This window comes from Monodelphis domestica, chromosome 7 (assembly GCF_027887165.1).
Source record: "Monodelphis domestica isolate mMonDom1 chromosome 7, mMonDom1.pri, whole genome shotgun sequence".
NCBI lineage: Eukaryota > Metazoa > Chordata > Mammalia > Didelphimorphia > Didelphidae > Monodelphis > Monodelphis domestica.
This window is the reverse complement of record NC_077233.1, coordinates 215009850-215031069: the sequence shown is the minus strand read 5'-3', so window position 1 is coordinate 215031069 and position 21220 is coordinate 215009850. Positions and strand designations below refer to the sequence as shown.

Below are 21220 nucleotides of genomic sequence, written 5' to 3'. Positions count from 1 at the left end.
TCAAATATAAATTCCTCTGGCACCTAATGTTTTTTTCATAATCTGACCTTTTCCTTTGTTTCCCCTCCAGGCACTTTACAAATAAAGAGAAATTGCTTACTAGATGTTCAACTCACATAGCATTCCATCCCTCCTCTCCATTGCCTTTTTATTGGCTCTCTTGCTTACCTAGAATATTGTATAGTCTCATCTCTGTATCTGAGTTTCTCTGGCTTCCTTTAAAACTTCTGCTCAATTCCACCTGCTGTAGGAGGCCTTTCCTAATCCTTTCTGGCTGGCAATGCTTTCTCCTTTTGGATTACTTTCATCTATTCTATCTCTCTATATGCATCTTAGTTTAAAAGCACAGTGTTGGATACATAAATACTTCATAAATACTTGATATATGTATATTTGTATAGGTATCTATATCTTTTACATAATTAGATATATGTATACAATTACCCCATCAGAATATATATTTCTTTTTTTTCTAAATTTCCACATTTTATTTACATTTTAAGACTAACTTTAATCTCAGATTCACATATCCATATACCTATTTCCTTTGTTTTGTTTTTTTACTTAAACTTAAATTCATGGTTTATCAGAACAAAGACTGTAAACAAGTATTTACCATGTCTGTTACATGTAACACACAGAAGCTGCTTTTAAAACAGAAATCCATCTCCCTCCCTTATTCCCTTCCCCCCTTTTATAAATACAGGTATCAAAACAATCTTGAACATACTTTTTCTTACTACTAGTAGTCAGTATCCACACCTCTTCAAAAATTAAACAAAATTAGTAGCAGTATTTATTGTACTTGATACTTTATTTTATTTTTTTAACATTATTTTATTTGGTTATTTCCAAACATTATTCATTGGAAACAAAGATCATTTTCTTTTCTTCCTTTACCACCCCTCCAACCACCTCTCCCATAGCCGACGTGCGATTCCACTGGGTATCACATGTGCTCTTGATTCGAACCCATTTCCATGTTGTTGGTATTTGCATTAGAGTGTTCATTTAGAGTCTCTCCTCAGTCATATCCACTCCACCCCTGTAGTCAAGCAGTTGCTTTTCATCGGTGTTTTTACTCCCACAGTTTATCCTCTGCTTGTGGATAGTGTTTTTTAGATCCCTGCAGATTGTTCAGGGACACTGCATTGACACTAATGGAGAAGTCCGTTACCTTCAATTGTACCACAGTGTATCAGTCTCTCTGTACAATGTTTTCCTGCTTCAGCTCCTTTCGCTCTGCATCACTTCCTGGAGGTTGTTCCAGTCTCCATGGAATTCCTCCACTTTATTATTCCTTTTAGCTCAGTAGTATTCCATCACCAACATATACCACAATTTGTTCAGCCATTCCCCAATTGAAGGGTATCCCCTCATTTTCCAATTTTGGGCCACCACAAAGAGCGCAGCTATGAATATTCTTGTACAAGTCTTTTTCCTTATTATCTCTTTGGGGTACAAACCCAGCAGTGCTATGGCTGGATCAAAGGGCAGGCAGTCTTTTATTGCCCTTTGGGCATAGTTTCAAATTGCCCTCCAGAATGGTTGGATCAATTCACAACTCCACCAGCAATGAATTAGTGTCCCTACTTTGCCACATCCCCTCCAGCATTCACTACTTTCCATAGCTGTCATGTTAGCCAATCTGCTAGGTGTGAGGTGATACCTCAGAGTTGTTTTGATTTGCATCTCTCTGATTATAAGAGATGTAGAACACTTTTTCATGTGCTTATGAATAGTTTTGATTTCTTTATCTGAGAACTGCCTGTTCATGTCCTTGCCCATTTATCAATTGGAAAATGGCTTGACTTTTTGTACAATTGACTTAGCTCTTTGTAAATTTGAGTAATTAAACCTTTGTCAGAGGTTTTTATGAAGATTTTTTCCCAATTTGTTGCTTCCCTTCTGATTTGTTACATTGGTTTTGTTTGTACAAAACCTTCTTAATTTGATGTAGTCAAAAATATTTATTTTACATTTTGTGACTCTTTCTAAGGCTTGCTTGGTTTTAAAATCTTTCCCTTCCCAAAGGTCTGACTATTCTGTGTTTGCCTAATTTACTTATAGTTTCCTTCTTTATGTTCAAGTCATTCACCCATTCTGAATTTATCTTGGTGTAGGGTGTGAGGTTTTGATCCAAATCTAATCTCTCCCACACTGTTTTCCAATTTTCCCAGAAGTTTTTTTTATCAAATAATGAATTTTTGTCCCAAAAGCTGGGGTCTTTGGGTTTGTCATAAACTGTCTTGCTGAGATCATTTATGCCAAGTCTATTCCACTGATCCTCCTTTCTGTCTCTTAGCCAGTACCAAATTGTTTTGATAACGACTGCTTTATAGTATAGTTTGAGATCTGGTACTGCTGGGACCCCTTCCTTCACATTTTTTTTTCATGATTTCCCTGGATATCCTTGATCTTTTGTTCTTCTAAATGAACTTAGTTATGGTTTTTTTCTAATTCAGTAAAGAAGTTTTTTGGTAGTTCAATGGGTATGGCACTAAATAAGTAAATTAATTTGGGTAGGATGGTCATTTTTATTATGTTAGCTCATCCCACCCATGAGCAATTGATGTTTTTCCAATTGTTTAGAACTAGTTTTAACTGTGTGGAAAGTGTTTTGTAGTTGTGTTCATATAGTTCCTGTGTTTGTCTCGGCAGGTAGATTCTGAAGTATTTTATATTGTCTAGGGTGATTTTAAATGGTATTTCTCTTTCTAATTCCTGCTGCTGAAATGGTTTAGAGATATATAGAAATGCTGATGACTTATGCGGGTTTATTTTGTATCCTGCAACTTTGCTAAAGTTCTTGATTATTTCAAGTAACTTTTTGGTTGATTCTCTAGGATTCCTTAAGTAAACCATCATATCATCTGCAAAGAGTGATAGCTTGGTCTCCTCATTGCCAATTTTAATACCTTCAATTTCTTTTTCTTCTCTAATTGCTACTGCTAGTGTTTCTAGTACAATGTTAAATAATAGAGGTTATAATGGGCATCCTTGTTTTACTCCTGATCTTATTGGAAGGCTTCTAGTTTATCCCCATTGCAGATGATGTTTGCTGATGGTTTTAGATATATACTGTTTATTATTTTTAGGAAAGGTCCTTCTATTCCTATACTTTCTAGTGTTTTCAATAGGAATGTGTGTTGTATTTTATCAAAGGCTTTTTCTGCATCTATTGAGATAATCATGTGATTTTTGTCAGTTTTCTTGTTAATATGGTCAATTATGTGGATGGTTTTCCTAATATTGAACCATCCTTGCATTCCTGGTATGAATCCTGCCTGGTCATATTGGATGACCCTTGTGATGACTTCCTGGAGTCTTTTTGCTAGTATCCTATTGTAAGTCTTTTTTAGATCTAATAGAGCTGACAAGTGTTCAGGCTCTAATTTGAGGGGTTCAGGAACTGAATCCTTTGTTAGTGCTATAAGGGGTTTAGTAATTTCCCCATAGCAAGGAATCCATTGTCTACAAAACCCTGTTGCTCCTAAAATTGCTCTCAACTGTTTCTTAGTAGTAGGAGCCCTTAAATTTTGAATATTCTCAATTCGTTTTAGAGAAATATAACGAGCACCAGCAGTCAGGATGAATCCCAAATATTCTACTTTAGGGAGACACCACTGAACTTTATCCTTCGAGATTTTATATCCTCTTTTGTACAATTCCAAAAGAAGGTGTTTGCTATCTTCTTGACATGTTTCTGTGTCTGTTGAAGCCAATAGTAGATCATCTACATATTTGATTAATTTGCTATTTTTAAATGTTATATTGTCTGTGTCTTGGCTCAAAATTTGCTCAAATAAACTCGGACTTTCCACATAACCCTGTGGCTGCTGACTCCATGAATATTGTGAGCCCTTCCAGGTGAAAGCAAAAATTTGCCTGAAGTTCTCATGTATAGGTATGGAAAAGAAAGCTGAACACAACTCTACTACTGTTAAGTATGTAGCTGTGCTAGGAATAGAGGAAATAATAGTATTTATGTTAGAAACTATGGAGTGTCTCTTTATAAAGTGATTATTCACTGCCCTCAGATCCTGTACGAATCTATAGAGGTGCTTGCCATCGGGCCCTCTTTTTGGTTTTTTAACTGGCAGGATGGGCGTGTTGTATTCAGATTTGCAAGGGATTATTATTCCCCATTCTATTAATGAGTTAATAACTGATGTAATACCCTTAATTGCCTCCTTTGAGAGGGGATACTGAGGGATGGAAGGAGGTGGGCTAGATTTGGTTTTTATCTGCACAGGAACCACAGATTTAAGTAAGCCTACATTGGAAAAGATGTGGCCCAAAGAGACTCCGTTATATCTTTAGGTATTTCAAAAGTGGAAGGCTCTTTTGCCTCCTTGTTTTCCTAGAGGTACAGGGAGTAAATTTAAAGATTCCTCTGGTACTTCCAATGATAAAGAACCATCTGGTGAATAAGTTATTGTGGCTCTGAGTTTGCATAGAAGGTCTCTCCCCAGCAAATTTAAAGGGGAGTCAGGCATCAAAAGAAAGGAATGTTGTAACTCTAGGGGTCCTACAGACACCATTCTAGGGGCAAGTTTTTCAACTCTTTGGGGTATTCCTAATACCCCCACTACACTTTGTGAATCAACGGAATAACAATTTAAATCTGGTACATTCTTCAATACAGACCTAGTAGCTCCAGTGTCTAATATACAATCATAATAAGTGTTACCCACCTTTAAGGTAACATGGGGTTCATTAGTATGGGGAGGGCAATGGTTTGTCAATGCGCCTAGCAAAACATTGGTTTTGCTTTCTTTTATTTTCTATTTCCTCCCTCACTATTCTAATTCCTCTTAGAAATTTGAATATCATGTATATGTATAGTTAGAAGTGCATTTAGGATTACAAATTGATTATGTTAAATGATCAGTGGGGAGACTAGTCTCCCAATGATCATCAGGGGGGATTGTAAGTCTTGAAATTTCCCCATTGGACTGGGAACATTCCCCATTTTGATGTGAGAACTCACCAGGATCAGAAATGGGAGGACCTCTACTCCACCTGTACTTAAGACTGCTTTAGGGGAAAAAACTCCTTGCTAAACAATGAAAGTACTTGGATCCATGCTTATGATAAGGCAAGGAGTTCTTTGAGCCATGCCTGTTTTTTAGGATTGATACAATGGGATGCTAGGTACCTAAAAGGGTCAGGCAAGTTTTCTCTTAATGAGATTAGTCAACTCAGCTGTGTTTTCTCTGGTTCAGACTTCCTGAGGGGATTAGTAGACACAGCAGCATTTTCTCTGGTTCAGACTTACTGAGGAGGTTAGTCGACTTAGCAGGAATTCATATGGGCTGTCCTTTTAGAAAACATCTACGGTGTTTGGTAGATGGAAGAACTTAGGGGAGGTGACATAGGGAAAAAAAACCCTATATAAGAAAAGGAATCTCTTGAGCAAGGGGTCCTTGGAGGCTTGGGGAGGTTGGAGATCCTTAGATCCTTGGAGATAGATCTTTAAATCCTTGGAGATAGATCCTTTTGGAGGAAGCCCTTTGAAGATCTCTCGAGAAGAAGACCCTTGGGAGGCTGACTCTGGCTGGAACTCCCTGTGGGGAGACTCTCTTCCCCAGACACCCTTGCTTAAGACAAATCTTGTGGTGAATGATGAAAAACTGACTGATTCTCTCTCTCTTAAGACTCAGGTCTAGGCCATGTTGGCTTAAGGCCCTTCATACTTATACTTTTTTTTCTCTCTCTCTTCTTCTTTGATTACTCATTGTATTGTTAGTTAAAATCTCTATAAAACCCAGTTGACTTGGGCATATTCATAATTTGGAAATATATTCCCTGGCGACCACCTTATATTTGATTTAAAAACCAAGACACTGTAGTGAAAACATTTTCTGCAGTCACAATTTACTCACCCTCTCTTATATCTATCACAATTTATATCTTCCACCATTTTAACTCACTACAGTTTAAGGCAAACAACAAATTTAACTATTACACTATTTAAGATTTTGGCATCTATGTTCATTAAGGAGATTGGTCTGTAGTTTTCTTTCTCTGTTTTTGACCTGCCTGGCTTTGGGATCAGTACTATGTTTATGTCGTGAAATGAAATTGGTAATTCATTGCTTATTCTTGGCTTATTCTGCCAAATAGTTTATTTAATATTGGGATTAGTTGTTCTTTGAATGTTTGATAGAATTCATTTGTGAATCCATCTGGACCTGGGGATTTTTTCTTAGGGAGTTCTTTGATTGCTTGTGCAATTTCTTTTTCTTATATGGGGTTGTTAAGGTAATTTATTTCTTCCTCTTTTAGTCTAGGCTGTTTATATTTTTGTAAGTATTCATCCATATCACCTAGATTGCCATATTTGTTGCCATATAATTGGGCATAGTTGTTTTTAATGATTGCCTTAATTTCCTCTTCATTAGAGGTGAGGTCTCCTTTTTCATCTTGGATACTGTCAATTTGGTTTTTTTCTTTCCTTTTTTAAATTAGACTGACTAGTACTTTGTCTATTTTATTTGTTTTTTCAAAGTACCAGCTTCTAGTCTTATTTATTAAATCAATAGTTCTTTGACTTTCAATTTTATTAATTTCTCCTTTGAGTTTTAGGATCTCTAATTTAGTCTTCATCTGAGGATTTTTAATTTGTTCGCTTTCTAATTTTTTTAATTTATATGCCCAATTCATTGATTTCTGCCCTTCTCAATTTTTTAATATATGAACTGAAGGATATAAATTTCCCCCTGAGTACTGCTTTGGCTGCATCCCATAGGTTTTGAAAGGATGTCTCACCATTGTCATTTTCTTCAATGAAGTTATTAATTGTTTCTAGGATTTGTTCTTTAACTAACTGGTTTTGGAGAATCGTATTGTTTAATTTCCGATTAATTTTCGATTTACCACTCCATGTTTCCTTACTAATTATTATTTTCATTGCATTGTGATATGAGAAAGTTGCATTTATTATTTCTGCTCTTTTGCACTTGTTTGCAATGTTTTTATGCCCTAATGCACGGTCAATTTTTGTGAATGTACCATGTGCTGCAGAAAAGAAGGTATATTCCTTTTTGTCCCTATTTATTTTTCTCCACATATCTACTAACTTTAATTTTCTAAGATTTCATTCACTTCTCTTACCTCTTTCTTATTTATTTTTTGGTTTGATTTATCTGGTTCGGATAGAGGAAGGTTCATGTCTCCCACAGGTATAGTTTTTCTATCTATTTCGTCCCTGAATTCCTCTAGTTTCTCCTTTAGAAATTTGGTGCATACATGTTGAGTACAGATATTTCCTTACTGTCTATACTGCCTTTTATCAGGATGTAATTACCTTCCCTATCTCTTTTAACTAGATTTATTTTTACTTTGACTTTGTCGGATATCATGATTGAGACTCCTGCCTTCTTTTTGTCAGTTGATGCCCAATAGATTTGGCTCCACCCTCTTACTTTCACCCTATGTGTATCTACCTTCCTCATGTGTGTTTCTTGTAGACAGCATATGGTAGGGTTTTGGATTCTAATCCACTCTGCTTTTCACTTGCGTTTTATGGGTGAATTAATTCCTTTCACATTCAGAGTTATGATTACTAGCTGTGTATTTCCCAGAACTTTTTAAATTTCTGCTCCTATTCCTGCCTTTTCTTCTTTCATTATTTCCTTCTACACCAATGTTTGCTTTTAAATAGCCCCCTTGTTCCTACCCTTATTTTACTTCCCTTTCTACCCCCTCTCTTATTATCCCCCCCCCCTTATTTTCCCTGTAGTCTTTTTAAAATTAACCCCCCTCCTCCTTCCTCTCTTATACTGCTTCCCTCCCCACCAGACTATTTGTTACCCTTCTACTCCCTTATAGGGTGCAAATCTATTCTCTGTCCCCCAATCGATTGGATTGTTTTTCCCTCTTTGAGTCAATTTCAAAGCACGTAAAAGTTGAGTATTTCCTGTCTCCGACCTCTTTACCCTTCCAGTGTATTGATGTTCTCCCCCCTCCCACCATGTGCTTCTTTATGACATAAATATTTACCCCCATTTGTTTCTTTTCCTATTTCTTTTAATATTAATGTATTTTTAAGCTCTAGTTATATATATATATATATGCATACTCATGTGTATGTATTTTTGCATGCATATATTTATATACCTATTTTTGTCTTGTCTTTTCATCCTATACAGTTTGTCACTGTTCCCTCTAAGTGTACTTCCTTTTGCTGCCCAGGTAATAACAACAGTTTTTAAGAGTTACCAATGACCTCTTTTCTTATAGGGATACATATCATTTTAACTTGAGTCTCTTAAAAAATTTTTTTGTTTTGTTTTGTTTTTCTTTTTTCTCCTCTTTTTAAATTACGTTTTGATGATTCTCTTGAGTTCTGTGCTTGGACATCAAATTTTCTGTTCTGGTCTGGTCTTTTCTTTATGAATTCTTGAAATTCTTCTATTTTGTTGAATGACCATACTTTCCCCTGTAAGAATATAGTCCTTTTTGCTTGGTAGTTGACTTTTGGTTTTAGACCTAGTTCCCTTGCTTTCTGGAATATTATATTCCATGCCTTTCTTTTTTTCAGTGTGGATGCAGCCAGATCCTGAGTTATCCTCACTGTGGTTCATTGGTATCTGAATGGCTTCTTCTTGGCATCTGGTAATATCTTTTCTTTGGTCTGATAGTTCTTGAATTTGGCTATAACATTCCTGGGTTTTGTCAGTTGTTGATTAAGTACAGGAGGTGATCTGTGGATTCTATCAATCTCCACTTTTCCCTCTTGTTCTAGGATATCGGGGCAGTTTTCTTTAATAATTTCCTGTAATATAATGTCCAGGTATTTTCTTTTGTCATGGTCTTCTGGTAGGCCAATGATTCTTAAATTGTTTCTCTTTGAACGATTTTCTAAATCCTCTGTTTTGTGAATGAGATGCTTCATATTTTCCTCAATTTTTTCATTCTTTTGGTTTTGTTTTATAGTGTCCTGCTGCCTTGTGAGGTCACTTGATGTTAATTGTTGTATTCTGGTTCTTAAAGACTGGATTTCATCCTTAGTTTTTTGGTTGTCCTTTTCCGTTTGGTCTGATTTTCTTTGGAGGTCATGTTTCATCTTCTTCACCTTCTCTTTCATCTTCTTTGCCTCATCTTTCATGTCCTTTGCATCATTTTCCAGCTGGTTGATTTTGGCTTTCAAGACACTATTTTCTTGTTTTAGTTCAAGTGCCTCTGTTTCCAGATGACTTATCTTAGTTTTTAAGTTCTTTTCCCAATTGTCTTCAGCCTCTCTTAATTGTGTTTTGAATTGCATTTTGAGTTCTTCCAAAGCCTGTATCCAATTCGCTGGGATTTCTGATTTTTCCTTTGTTGATCCCTCCCCCTCTGTTTCCTTTGCTCTTTGCTCATTACCTGTGCAGAAGCTGTCTGTTGTAATTTCTTTCTTCTTTTTCTGTTGTTTTCTCGAGTTTACCCCTTCTTTGCTCCCTGTATTTGTTTGTGCTCTTGCTCCTCTCATTTTTTTTTTATTTTGGTTTTGGGGCTGTCAGTCTCCCCTCTTGGAGCTTTGTCAGATCTCTTGCTACAGTCTCAAGGGGAGGAATGTTAGCTTCCCTGTCCTCTGGAGGCTTTTGATTGGATTAAGTTCAACAGGGTTGGGCTGTATGTGCTCTGAGGCCAAAGACTCCTGGAAGGCTGGGCCACCCAGGCTCTCTCCAGTTCTCTCCAGCTGCTTCTCCACTGTCCGCAAGGTTCCCCAGTGCCTTTGCCCACCTTCCTGAGCTCTGAGGAGTCCTGATGGGATTAGGTTCAACTGGATTGGTCTGGATGTGCCCCGAGGCAATGGTGAGACTGGAGTCAGATGGAGGGACCCAGCCACTTCCCTGGTCTCTCCCTGTCTTCCTCCCTGCTGTACACGCTGAAGCCTCAGTGCCCGGCACCTCACTGCTCACAAGGTAGACCCTCCAAACCAGTACCTTTGTCCACTCAGAGGTTCCCGCTGCCACTCCGGGTCAGCCCTCTGGGTTGTAGGGGAAGGGTCTTGGGACCTTCCCTCTGCCTTCCCCTTAGACCTGATTATTCTTGGATTTCAGCTTTTGGGGGGGTGTACCTTTTGATTTGAGTCCAGAAGGAGGGTTCCCTGCCTCTGTCCTGTTGTTCAGTTTGAATTTCGGTGCTCTAGGAGCATTCAGTTTGTAATCGCTAAGGAAGGGTTTTCTGAGGTCTGAACTTTTGCTGCTTGCTAAGCCGCCATCTTGACTCTGCCCCCTGTACCTGCTACTTTAAACAATTTACATTGCAACTCTTTCACTGAGCAAGATGGACCAAGCATGCCATTTATAAGTTTTCTTCTTGAGAAATTAGATTTCTGAAACATGCATTACTCCACAGCAATCTGATATGTCTTGCTATGCTTTCATCTTGTAAAACCTGAATTCCATTTGGAGTACTCCAGGTTATGCTTAAATGATAGTGCCTTGATAAGAGGGGAAAAAACTGTGCTGCATTTTTTTCCCATTGTCCCTGAAAACATAATGGGTGTACATATATTAAAAATATTCTTACAAATGTCCAGGTCATGTATATCACCTGGAATTCTTTCAATGTGTGGGTTCTGCATTATGAGATTTAATCAAGACATTAACATGAGTAGAATTAAGAGTAGAATCTCTTTCACGCACAAGTATCTTTGTGCACACATGCACAAAGACAATCGTCATACTCGGCTTCCAAGAGACTATTACTACTACTAACATGAGTAGAAGGTTGTTGATTTAGATCAGTTTGAAATTTGTTAAAATTAATTGCTGTATGTTTGTCCTTCTGGAGGTTGTTGAAGCTTCATGTTTTCTTTGGACATCATTAGACGTCTTAGCTCTGGAAGTACAACTTTAATGCTATAAGAGTTTTGTCATTTTGCTAACACTGGTATGCTCCATGCATCCACCATTCCATTGGAATTATTTATCCCATTCATATTATTTTTTGTTACAAATCTAACTGTTGGAGGTGCTTCTGGGTATTTAAGTCCACACTCTACTTTCAGACTGTATATTCTGTTTTCATAGTTTGTCCTTGGTGGCCTAATAATCATGCCTGTTCACCTTGTGTCATATCTTCATCGTCTTCAAGTCCCCAGGTAACTGTACTATTGCCTACTCCTTTGTGGCCTTCTTCAAATTCTTCTAACAAGTGAAGATTATGTGTAACTTTCACTCCTGTGGAGACTGCCGTCTTCTTCAGCAACCCCAGACTTCTGGAATATATATTTCTTGAGGTGCTATTCTTCTTTTTTGCCTTTTTTTTTTAGTATTTTCATTGCTTAGCACAGTTCTTAGCACACAGTTAATCAATGCTCCTTGACTATCTGAAGTGTGCGGTTTATGATGCATAAGAATGGAAGATAAATTTGATATATCAGTCTTGGGGCAATATTATAGAGATCTTTGAATGTCAGGAAAATAATTTCCTCAATACTTCTGAAATTCCAACAATTAAGAATTTATTTAGATGAACAGATACCCCTTAGAAGAGTTAATCAGGGAGATATTATCTGCTTGTCCTCCCTTGTTGCTGACTAGTTTAGTCATAATTTTTTTTAACCCTTACCTTTTGTCTTAGAATCAATACTAAGTATTAGTTCTAAGGCAGAAGAGTGATAAGGGCTGAGCAGTGAGAGTTAAGTGATTTGCCCAGGTTTGAACAGCTAGGAAGTGTGTTTCCAGATTTGAACCCAGGACCTCCTGTCTCTGATCCTGACTCTCAACCCACTGAGCTACTCAACTGCTCTCTAGTTAAACTGTTCATTTGTTTTTTGCTAACATCAAACTAGAGTATTTGCACCTGATAGGGTTAAGAAATTTGATTGAGTTGGTGGTAGTAAGTTGTTGAGTACCAACAAATAATTTTGGAATATAGGTCTGAGTTTAAGAAGGCTGAGTGGTGCACAGCTGAGTAGATTGGGCCTTCTAATAGCCAGTGTGACATGAAGGTAATGAACTCCTGTGGATTAGAGATCATTGTAGGAGAGCCTAAAGGTTTTTTTTCAACAAGTTGTTCAGAACTAGCCTGCCCTTTTCCTTTTCATCAGAAGGCAAACAAAATAGGCATCTACTTCATCGGGTTATTCCAACTCACTCCCCCATTCAAAAGAATGGTTTCATGAAATTGAAATAGGAGGCCAAGCTAGCCTCAGTGAAATGGTCTGAGGCTGCCATGTACCAAGGAATCCAAATGTTATTTCTAAGTGCTATGCCAGTAATATTTCTGTTAACAGGTAACATTAAGAGCATTTCCCCCCATTTTGACTGTTTACTCATTTGTTGTAGCTTGAACTATAATCCTATCTCTCCTCCATTCCATATTTCTTATTTCATCACAACTTATATTTCTTTTGATTTGTAGAACCTTGTTTAGTAAAATTCGCAAACTTATGGAATTTTTAAAGTAAAAAATAATCTTTGTCTATTTGAAGGTTTTTACTTGAGGAAATCTTTGGTAATCTATTAATTGCAGAATTACATTCACAGAGTGGAAGAGACCTTCATGGTCATCTAATCCAATTCATATCAGACATTTATGAGGTATCAGACAGCATTCCCCAATACATCACCATAAAGTTTTTACTTGAAGACCTCTGTCCACCAGCTCCAGAGGCCATTCATTTCATTTGTCTATAGCTCCTATTGTTAGGGAGTTCTTAACTCTGTGCAGGTGACATGTGCCCCCTGTAGCCCTTTTCCCCACTACCCTGAATTGTTCCTAGTTTTACTCTGCAGATCCCAGCAATATGTCTTATTTCTCTTCGACATTTCACTCTTCACTTGATCATTTGAGGACATTCAGGCTGTCAGCCAACAAGCATTTATTAAGCACTTATTACATGCCAGTCCCTGTGCTAAATGCTGAGATTATAAAGGCAGAATATGTTTCTTGACTTCAAAGGGATTATATTCTAATGGAGGAGACAGCCTGTTAAAATTGTACATATATATGCTCACATATATGTATATACAGTATAAATAGAAGGTAAACTAAAGAGAAGGTACTATGGAGTGAGTGGGAAGAAGTGTAGAAGAAGAGGTTTTAGCTGAGTCTTGAAAGAAGCTAGAGAAGCCAGAAAATGAAGGAATTGGTCACTCACCATTTTTGCCATAAGTATAGTTGTCAGAGGAATTATTTATTCTCACTGTTGTAGTGACAAAGTCTGGTAACTCACTTCTTTTTACCAAGGCTATAATAGTCTCCTAAAAGCTCTCTCCTAATTCTTTCCTATTCCAAATCATACTATGCACACCTGCTATATTTATCATCCTAATGTATGGTTATGATCATGTTATACTTCACTGATCAAAAACCTCTATTAACTCTATACTTCTTACCAAAAAAAGCCCAAACTAATTCATTCAATTTAATTCAATTCAAAATTTATTGGGTATCTCCTTTGTGCAGAGCACTTTACAAGGCACTGAAAGATATCCTCTTTTTAGGAAGGAAAAAGTAGCTTCCATTATGAAGTATGTAGTTAAGTAGGAGGATATGACACATGAACAAATTATTAAAATAGAAAATGTTGCATAAATGGATATAGAAGAGAGGTTCAAAACAACTAATTATTCTCTGTAGATCTAGGCAGGCTGTGAGAATTGGGCAAGGCTTCATGAATAAAGTAGCATTTGAATTGTGCTTTAAAGGACAAGTAGAAATACAATAGGCCAGGAAGGTGCATTTTAGGCACTGAATTATGTGAGCACAGGTGGGAAACTGCAGAAGATGTTCAGGGAAAATATTCTTATTTAGCTAGAATTAGAATTTGTGGAAGTAAGTACAAGAAAGAGAATTAGAAAGGCATTTTACAATTCTATAACAACATTCTTTTTCAGGCTTAATCACAGATTACATGATACTTTAAAAATTACAAGATACTTTAAAAAATTGACCTACTCCTAGTTTGTCATATTTGTCCAACCTCTTCTCATGTCTGCAACTTTGTTCATACCATTTCCTATTCTGTTTTACCCGTCTTTCTATCTCTTGTTTTTTAAACTTTCACCTTTTTTCTTAGAATCAATACTTTGTATTGGTTCTAAGGCAGAAGAGTGGTAAGAGGCTAGGCAATGGGGGTTAAGTGAGTTGCCCAGGGTCACCCAGGAAGTATCTGAGGGCAGATTTGAACCTAGGACCTACAGTCTCTAGGCCTGACTCTCAATCTACTGAGCTACCCAACTGTCCTCTTTCAATCTCTTTTAATTGAAATTCTACCCTTCTTTCAAGCACAAGCTTACATGCCACATCTTCCATAAAGCTTTCCATGATTTTTCATGGAAGTAAAGGATCTTTCCTCCATCAACTTAAAAAAAAAACCTTATTTATTTTTTCTGATTAACAAGCATTTCTTTTTTTCTCCTTCCTATTTCTCCTGCCCTAATTGAACAATAATAAAAAGAAAACTCTACTAACAAATATAGTGAAACAAAACAAATTTTCCCATTGGTCATGTCCAAAAACATGTCTCACTCTGCATTTTAAGTCCATCACCTTATGGATGTGTCTGTGTTAAGAATAATGAGAGGTCTTACAGCTCCCGAGTTTTTAAAATTCAGAGTGTTGGGTCTTCAGAGCAATTTATTGTGTCTCAGTATAGGGTTCTGTGGACCTCATAGTCTCTGATCTTGGTATGTTCTGATCTGAGCCCTGCTCAGCTTGGTCAGTTCTTACTTTCCCAGTAGCTCCTAGGGCCTACTTTGTGGCTCTCCAACAACATTGGGGCTCTCTCCTGGAGTCTTCTACTCTTGCTGCTTCGAGATACAGAGTCTTTTAGGCTATAAGTACCTCTGGCTTGTGTGTTGTCTTATTGGGAATCTTCCATCTTTTTTCCTTTTTTTGTCCATGGGCTTCTGTCTGACTTTGTGCAGCTTTGTAGTAAATGAAATGGTGAAGTTTTTAAACAATCCTTACCTTCAATCTTAGAATCAATACTCTGTATTGGTAAGAGTAGACAGGGCTAGCCAGTGGGGATTAAGTAACTTGCCCAGGGTCACATACTAAGAAGTATGTGAGGCCTGAATTGAACCCAGGACCTCCTATCTCCAGTCCTGGCTCTCAATCTACTGAACCACCCAGCTATTCCTCAGCTGTGTACTTTTTCATTAGATTTTTTAATCTTTAATTTGGTGCTATTTGAGTGTGTACACATGCACATCTGTATGCATGTGTCCTGGTGTAAAATCTGGACTTCCATCCTCTTTATGTCCACTGTTTTAGTTGGAAATCTCTCCCAGCCACAATTATGAATGACCATCATTACTATTTTTATGAATGAAAAATGGGTTTTAATATTTAGAATTTTGGTAACTTAACCAGAATAACTTGACTACTTGGCAAAAGTATATCAATGTATATATATACCCTTGTCTTCCAATTTAGAAATCCTAAACTATTATTTATAATAATTATAATTATTTTCCCTTTTTCTAGTCATAGTTTCTATATCATGCATTCACCTCCTCTCCACCTCTCTCTCTTTTTCTCTACCCTCACCACAATAGCATGAAGTTTGCCATTTATTGTAAGAGCAATTTATAGAGATCATAGGCTGATAGCTAAAAGGGACTTGAAACATTTAGTCGATTTCCCCTCCTTTTAGATATAAAAGAAGTGAATTTGTGAGATATACACAGGGGTTAAGTAGAAGAGAGAGTCCACTATACTACTTGTGTATTATATCCATTATTTCACAATGCCTATAATATTTTGATTTGTTAATAAACCTTGTGGTAAGTGCAAGTAGAAATATCTTTGCTATAAAACCAGTATTTTTCTTTGAATTGTGGTGTATTTTTTTTCCTATTTCATTAGGCTTTTCAAGGTCAAGGTAATCATTATGGATTGTAGCTTTGTTATACATAGTGTCAATTCTAGTAGGCCTAGAGTCTTGATAGGGAGTTGTAGAAATAAACATCTCTTATCGGGTTTGTCAATCTAGCCTTTTCTTCATTTTATTAGCTTTCCTAGGAGGCATAAGGGAAAGCTATTTGTATATATAATTAGATGGAAATAATACAGTATTGGAATAATTCAGAGCAAAATTGGACAGATCTCCAGTGTCTTGTCAGGCTAGTTACACTATTTTGTGCGTGAGACTCCAGGAATGGCAATCACCTTTCTTTAGTTGAGCTTTTAGTATAGTTTTAAGAGAGTATACTTTTTAGTTCTTGACCTCAGACTTTCTTCCATTAGTGATGCCTTGTGGAATATTCCTAATTATGTTTTATTTCAATTTAATACCACTTGCTTTTTTAAAAAAAGCACAAATGCTATAATTCTAACATTCAAAACTACCCTGCTTGTCTGTGCTTACTTCTGAAATTCCTTATATTCTTTTCTATGTATTTAAAAATTTTTTGCATACTTTTTACATCCTTCATTTTAATTCTCATAATTTTTGTTATAATTTATACCTCAAGTAGATCTCTCTGTCTGTCTGTCTGTCTGTCTGTCTGAACCATATCATCTTGTTATATGGGGACTTTGCTCAGCTTTGTAGGTAGAACATATCCTAATTTGGACATTTTAAGGTATAAATAAAATAATGATAAAATCATTGATAAGATATGTCAGGTAACTCAGATAAAAGAGGAAGCAATGAAGATGAAGAATGATTATTCTTTTACATGATGGAAGTCTTCTTTTGTGAAAGTATGATACAGGAATCATTCTTTTATGCTCATCAAGAGGCAACACAATATAATGAAAGGAGTGATCTGGGTTTGAATCAGCTCCACTACTTACTACTCATCTTAACTTGAACAAGTTACTCTCTGGTCCTCAGTTTCCTCATTTGCAAAATAAGGGGTTTGGTGTAGATGATCCTTCAAATCTCTTTCATTTCTAAATCTATGATTCTTTGATTTATATTCTTTGATCTATAGTCTTTGATCTATAAATCTATGATTATTTGAGGTTCATCTACCTGTTTTATTTTAATCTTCTGTAGGCATCTTTTTTGTACATTCATATTGATCTCTTGAAGAAGTATCCTTCTTTCTTCTTCATTTGAATTGTATGGGTAAAATTTTCTTCTTCATAGGATCCCGTCTCTACTACTATGATATTTCAATTTACACTTTTTCTGAATTCTCTGAAGATCAAGGTATGTGGAAAACTATACCAACATTTCCCTGAATTTTCACAAAATCTAAGACTTAATGATCATTTCTTCTCAAGTCTCTTATTATTTCTACATTCATCTTTATTCATTTGAATCCTGTCCAGGTTACCACAATATACTACTTTTCCTACTTTTTGAAGAATGAAATAATCACTAGGCAATTTGTGAATTTATCATCTGTCTTAATTTTTTTAAAATTACTCTACACGGCCTCTACCCCCTTAATGATTCTTTTATTGGATTATTTTGTCTCTCTACTCTTTCCATTCACAAGTTTGTTCATTTACACTCCTTTAATTAATTTCTCTCCACACTTAGCTCCCAAATTCAGACCTCTATAGATATCTATCAAGCTCTAGATTATTTATATTTGTCTACAGTATATCTTTAATTTCTAAATTCCACTATGATCTCAAAATCAAGCCATCTAAATCTGAACTTTTTCATTTTTTTATTCCTAGCATCTTATACTGTGCCTTGTCTATGGTAGGTGCTTTAGGAGTACATGTTCCTAACTCTGGCATTTTTTTTTTTATCTCTTTCCTCTCTCCCATCTTTCACATAAGATTGACTACCAAATCTTGTTGAATTTTACACTTGCTGTGTCTCTAGTATTTATTGTTCTCTATTTCTGTGGCTACCACGTCTCACTCTCACTCCTAATAATCCAATACACTGTGAATTATTATCATTTCTCACTTTATTATGTCTTTCATATGTGTACCTTTCTCCCCACTAACTCAACAACCATCATAGCTCATCATTTCATCTCTGGACTATTCTAATAGTGTTTTCATTGATCTTCTTGCCTTACATCCTTCACATATTGCCCTTGCTTTTCTTGCCTTCAGTCTCTTTCATTCTTTTGCTGACCTCCACATATCGAGGTTTGAACCCCTTAGATCTTTGAGGTTCTTAGTTCTGAATTTTCAGGGCTCTCTCTGGCACTTCAAGATCTTGCAACCCTTGGTTTGTCCAGGTCTGAGCATTGTGGTTCCCTGATGGTCTCTGATTACAGACACTTTCTGTAGCTCACAATGTCAATAGTCTTGGGCTTTCTGATCAGTTTCAGGCTTTTTCTGGGAACCCTCCCTTCCCACCATTCATGCAGACTACAAGTATCCAGTCTCTAGTCGTGCTAAAACTTGCTTTGCTAGAGAAGACTCCTATTTTGTATTATCAGTGAGTATCTAGTTGACTTTCTGTTATGGAATTACTACACTTTCTATATTTTCTCACTGGATTTCTTGATCATTATTCAGACTTATGTCAACTTTAAGACTTTGCTGGAGTAATATGGAAGCTGAGGTTTGCTCCTCGGCTCAGGCAAATTACCTTGGCAGGAAGTATTGGACCTTATTTTCAAATAGTTGACTTATAAAGGAACTTTCACAACTCAGTCTGTTTAGAAGCTGACAACTGCCTATATATGCATAATTGCTGATATACCCAGAATTTGAAGGAAAACATTGCAGAATTAAAAGAGAATAAATTTCTTTGAAGCACCAAATTAATCTTGAAATGATACAGTATTAATCTTCAACCAGAAATTTCACTATCAAAATATCAAAATGGCAAAAATCAAAGGTGAATAAGTGAATTTGGAGATTATACAAAACCCATTAGAAACCTTCCAGTGAATCTGAAATGGATAATAATGAAGGGGTTCATTGAATCCCAGTAGCACTGGGATATGGATTGCAGCAACAAAGATTCTAGACACATTTCCCTGAAACTTTAATCTCCTCAATGATACCCAACTGTAGTGGATCAACAACTAAATTCTAAAGCAAAAAAAAAATTAAAGGGTATTCATTGTTTTGTAATAATAATAAAAAAGCCCAAATCCCATTAAATATTGTAATATCTGTAACTAGGGACAAAATTATAGATGGATTAGCAATCCTGTTGTGATTATTTTAATTTCCCCCCCAAGATTTTTGGATCAGTGAATCTGAAAGTAATGTTTAAGCTAAAAGATTTTAAAAGGTTAGATGAAATAGCATTTATTTTGCACAGTTTGATGAATTGCCAGCAGCAGGGTTCTGGAAGACTTTACAGCTCAGATGGTTTCAACACCCTTCTGTTCGTCTTTCTGCATTTTTCTTTCTCATTAATTTCTTTCAGAGCTGTAATCATTTTACCTCATGTAGAATTGGTGCTTAAGTAGTGAGGTGTTAATGAACCCCTCCTGTGCATTTTTTGCCTATATATATATATATTTGTGCTTCTTTTGCTTCATCCTCCAACATAATAGCTTTTGGCTTATCTTTGCATCATTTTAGAGGAAATAATGTTTCTATTTCATTTGAGGATATTTCAGGATATTCTAATGGCTGGTATGTTCAACTATGAGTTGAGTAGCAATACATTTTTTTTTTGTTATGTTTCAGAGAAACTAAATACTGTCTTCTACAGCTAATTTTTAGCAAATCAAATTAAAAAAATTGAGGGTGTTTGCCAAGTTTCAATAGGAGTTTTATTTAAGTACAAAGTTTGGATTTGTTGTCTTTGTATTTCTGGTTAAATGTAGGCCCTAAAAAAATCCATGGAGGCTTTTTGATGAAGCTTCTCTTTCCATAAAATCTCCTTACCCCATTTAAATCTCTTCTTGTTCTGATATTATGTTTTTTCAAGGGGCCAAAATACATTTTTTATGGTTCGAACTTTTTAAAAACTCTATACCTGAATTAAAAATTTTACATTTGAAATGATTGAGAAGTTTCTAAATACTATTTTGAGGGATACTTTTGCTCTAATATAACCCAATTGTCATTCTTCCTGTATGCTTTATTTTTTTATTATATAATGAAACTTTAGATAATTAGGAAGGATGAAAACTTTAAAATTATTGCATGTAATTTTTTTACTTTTTAGTATGAAAGACAGCATGGAGCAGTAGATAAATGGACTTGAAGTTCATAAGATATATGTTCAAATTGTTTTTCTGACATATGCTAACTTTGAAAATTTGGACAAGTTATTGAACCTCTCTGGGATGTAGGTACTATTATTATCACCTCTCTATTCAGTCTGTTGCCAAAACCTGTTGATTTCACCTTTGTAACAGCTCTCAAATATGCCCCTTTCTCTCCTCCAATATTGCAAACTCTCTAGTGCCAGCCCATATCACCCAATGCTTGCATTATTGCAATAGCCTGCTGGTAAGTCTGTCTCCCCGCCTCAAGTCTCTTCCTACTCCAATCCATTCAGCCACTAAAATGATTTTCCTAAGGTGTATATTTGATCATGTCAACCTCTGACTCAACAAATTCCAATGCCTTTTTATTGCTTTTGAGATCAAATAAAAATGCTCTTTTTGATATTCAAAACCCTTCATGACCCCTACCCACCTCTTACTTTTTGTATCTTCTTATATTTTACTCTCCAAAACAAATTCTATGATGCAGGGACACTCGCCTTCTGGTTGTTCCAAGGACAAGGCACTATGTATCTCAACTCTGGTCATTTTCTCTTGCTGTCCCCCATGCTTGAAATAGCCTGCTTCTTTTCCAGTTACTGATCCTACTGGCTTCCTTTAATCCTCAACTAAAATCCCACCTCCTACAGGATGCCTTCCCCAACTCCTCTTAATTTCAATGCCTTTCTGCTATTAACTATTACCTATTTATGGTGTATAGAGCTTGCTTTGTGTAAATTTGCTTACATGCTGTCTCTCCCATTAGACTGTAAGCTTCTTGATTCTGAAGACTATCTTTTGCCCTTTTTTGTGTCCCCAGAGTTTAGCCCAGTTCCTGGTACATACCAGGTACTTAATAAATGTTTATTGATTGATTGTGGTGGTAAAAAACAGGAACCATAATAGATACTCATTTATTGGGAAATGGCTAAACAATTATGTCAGCTAAAGGCAATGGAATACAACTGTGTTGTAAGAAATAATGACCAAGAATCTAGAAATACAGGGGAAACTTACATGAAAATAAAATAAACAGCCCCAGGTAAACAATATATATTATATTGACAACAATGTAAATGGGGAGGATAAAAAGAAATTAAATCTAGCAGCAGTATGTAATTGTTATGACCAAGCTTATCCCTGAAGAAAACATGGAAAAATGTACCTTTCCTTTC

General features: G+C 36.1%; 1 protein-coding gene and 1 pseudogene across 1 annotated transcript in view; one reads left to right on the top strand and one right to left on the bottom strand.

The window, feature by feature from the left end:
- Positions 1-21220, top strand: part of SDK1 (sidekick cell adhesion molecule 1) — a 1320044-nt gene that overhangs the window by 181683 nt on the left and 1117141 nt on the right.
- On the bottom strand, positions 10742-11111 carry LOC100617377 (ubiquitin-conjugating enzyme E2 variant 2-like; annotated as a pseudogene).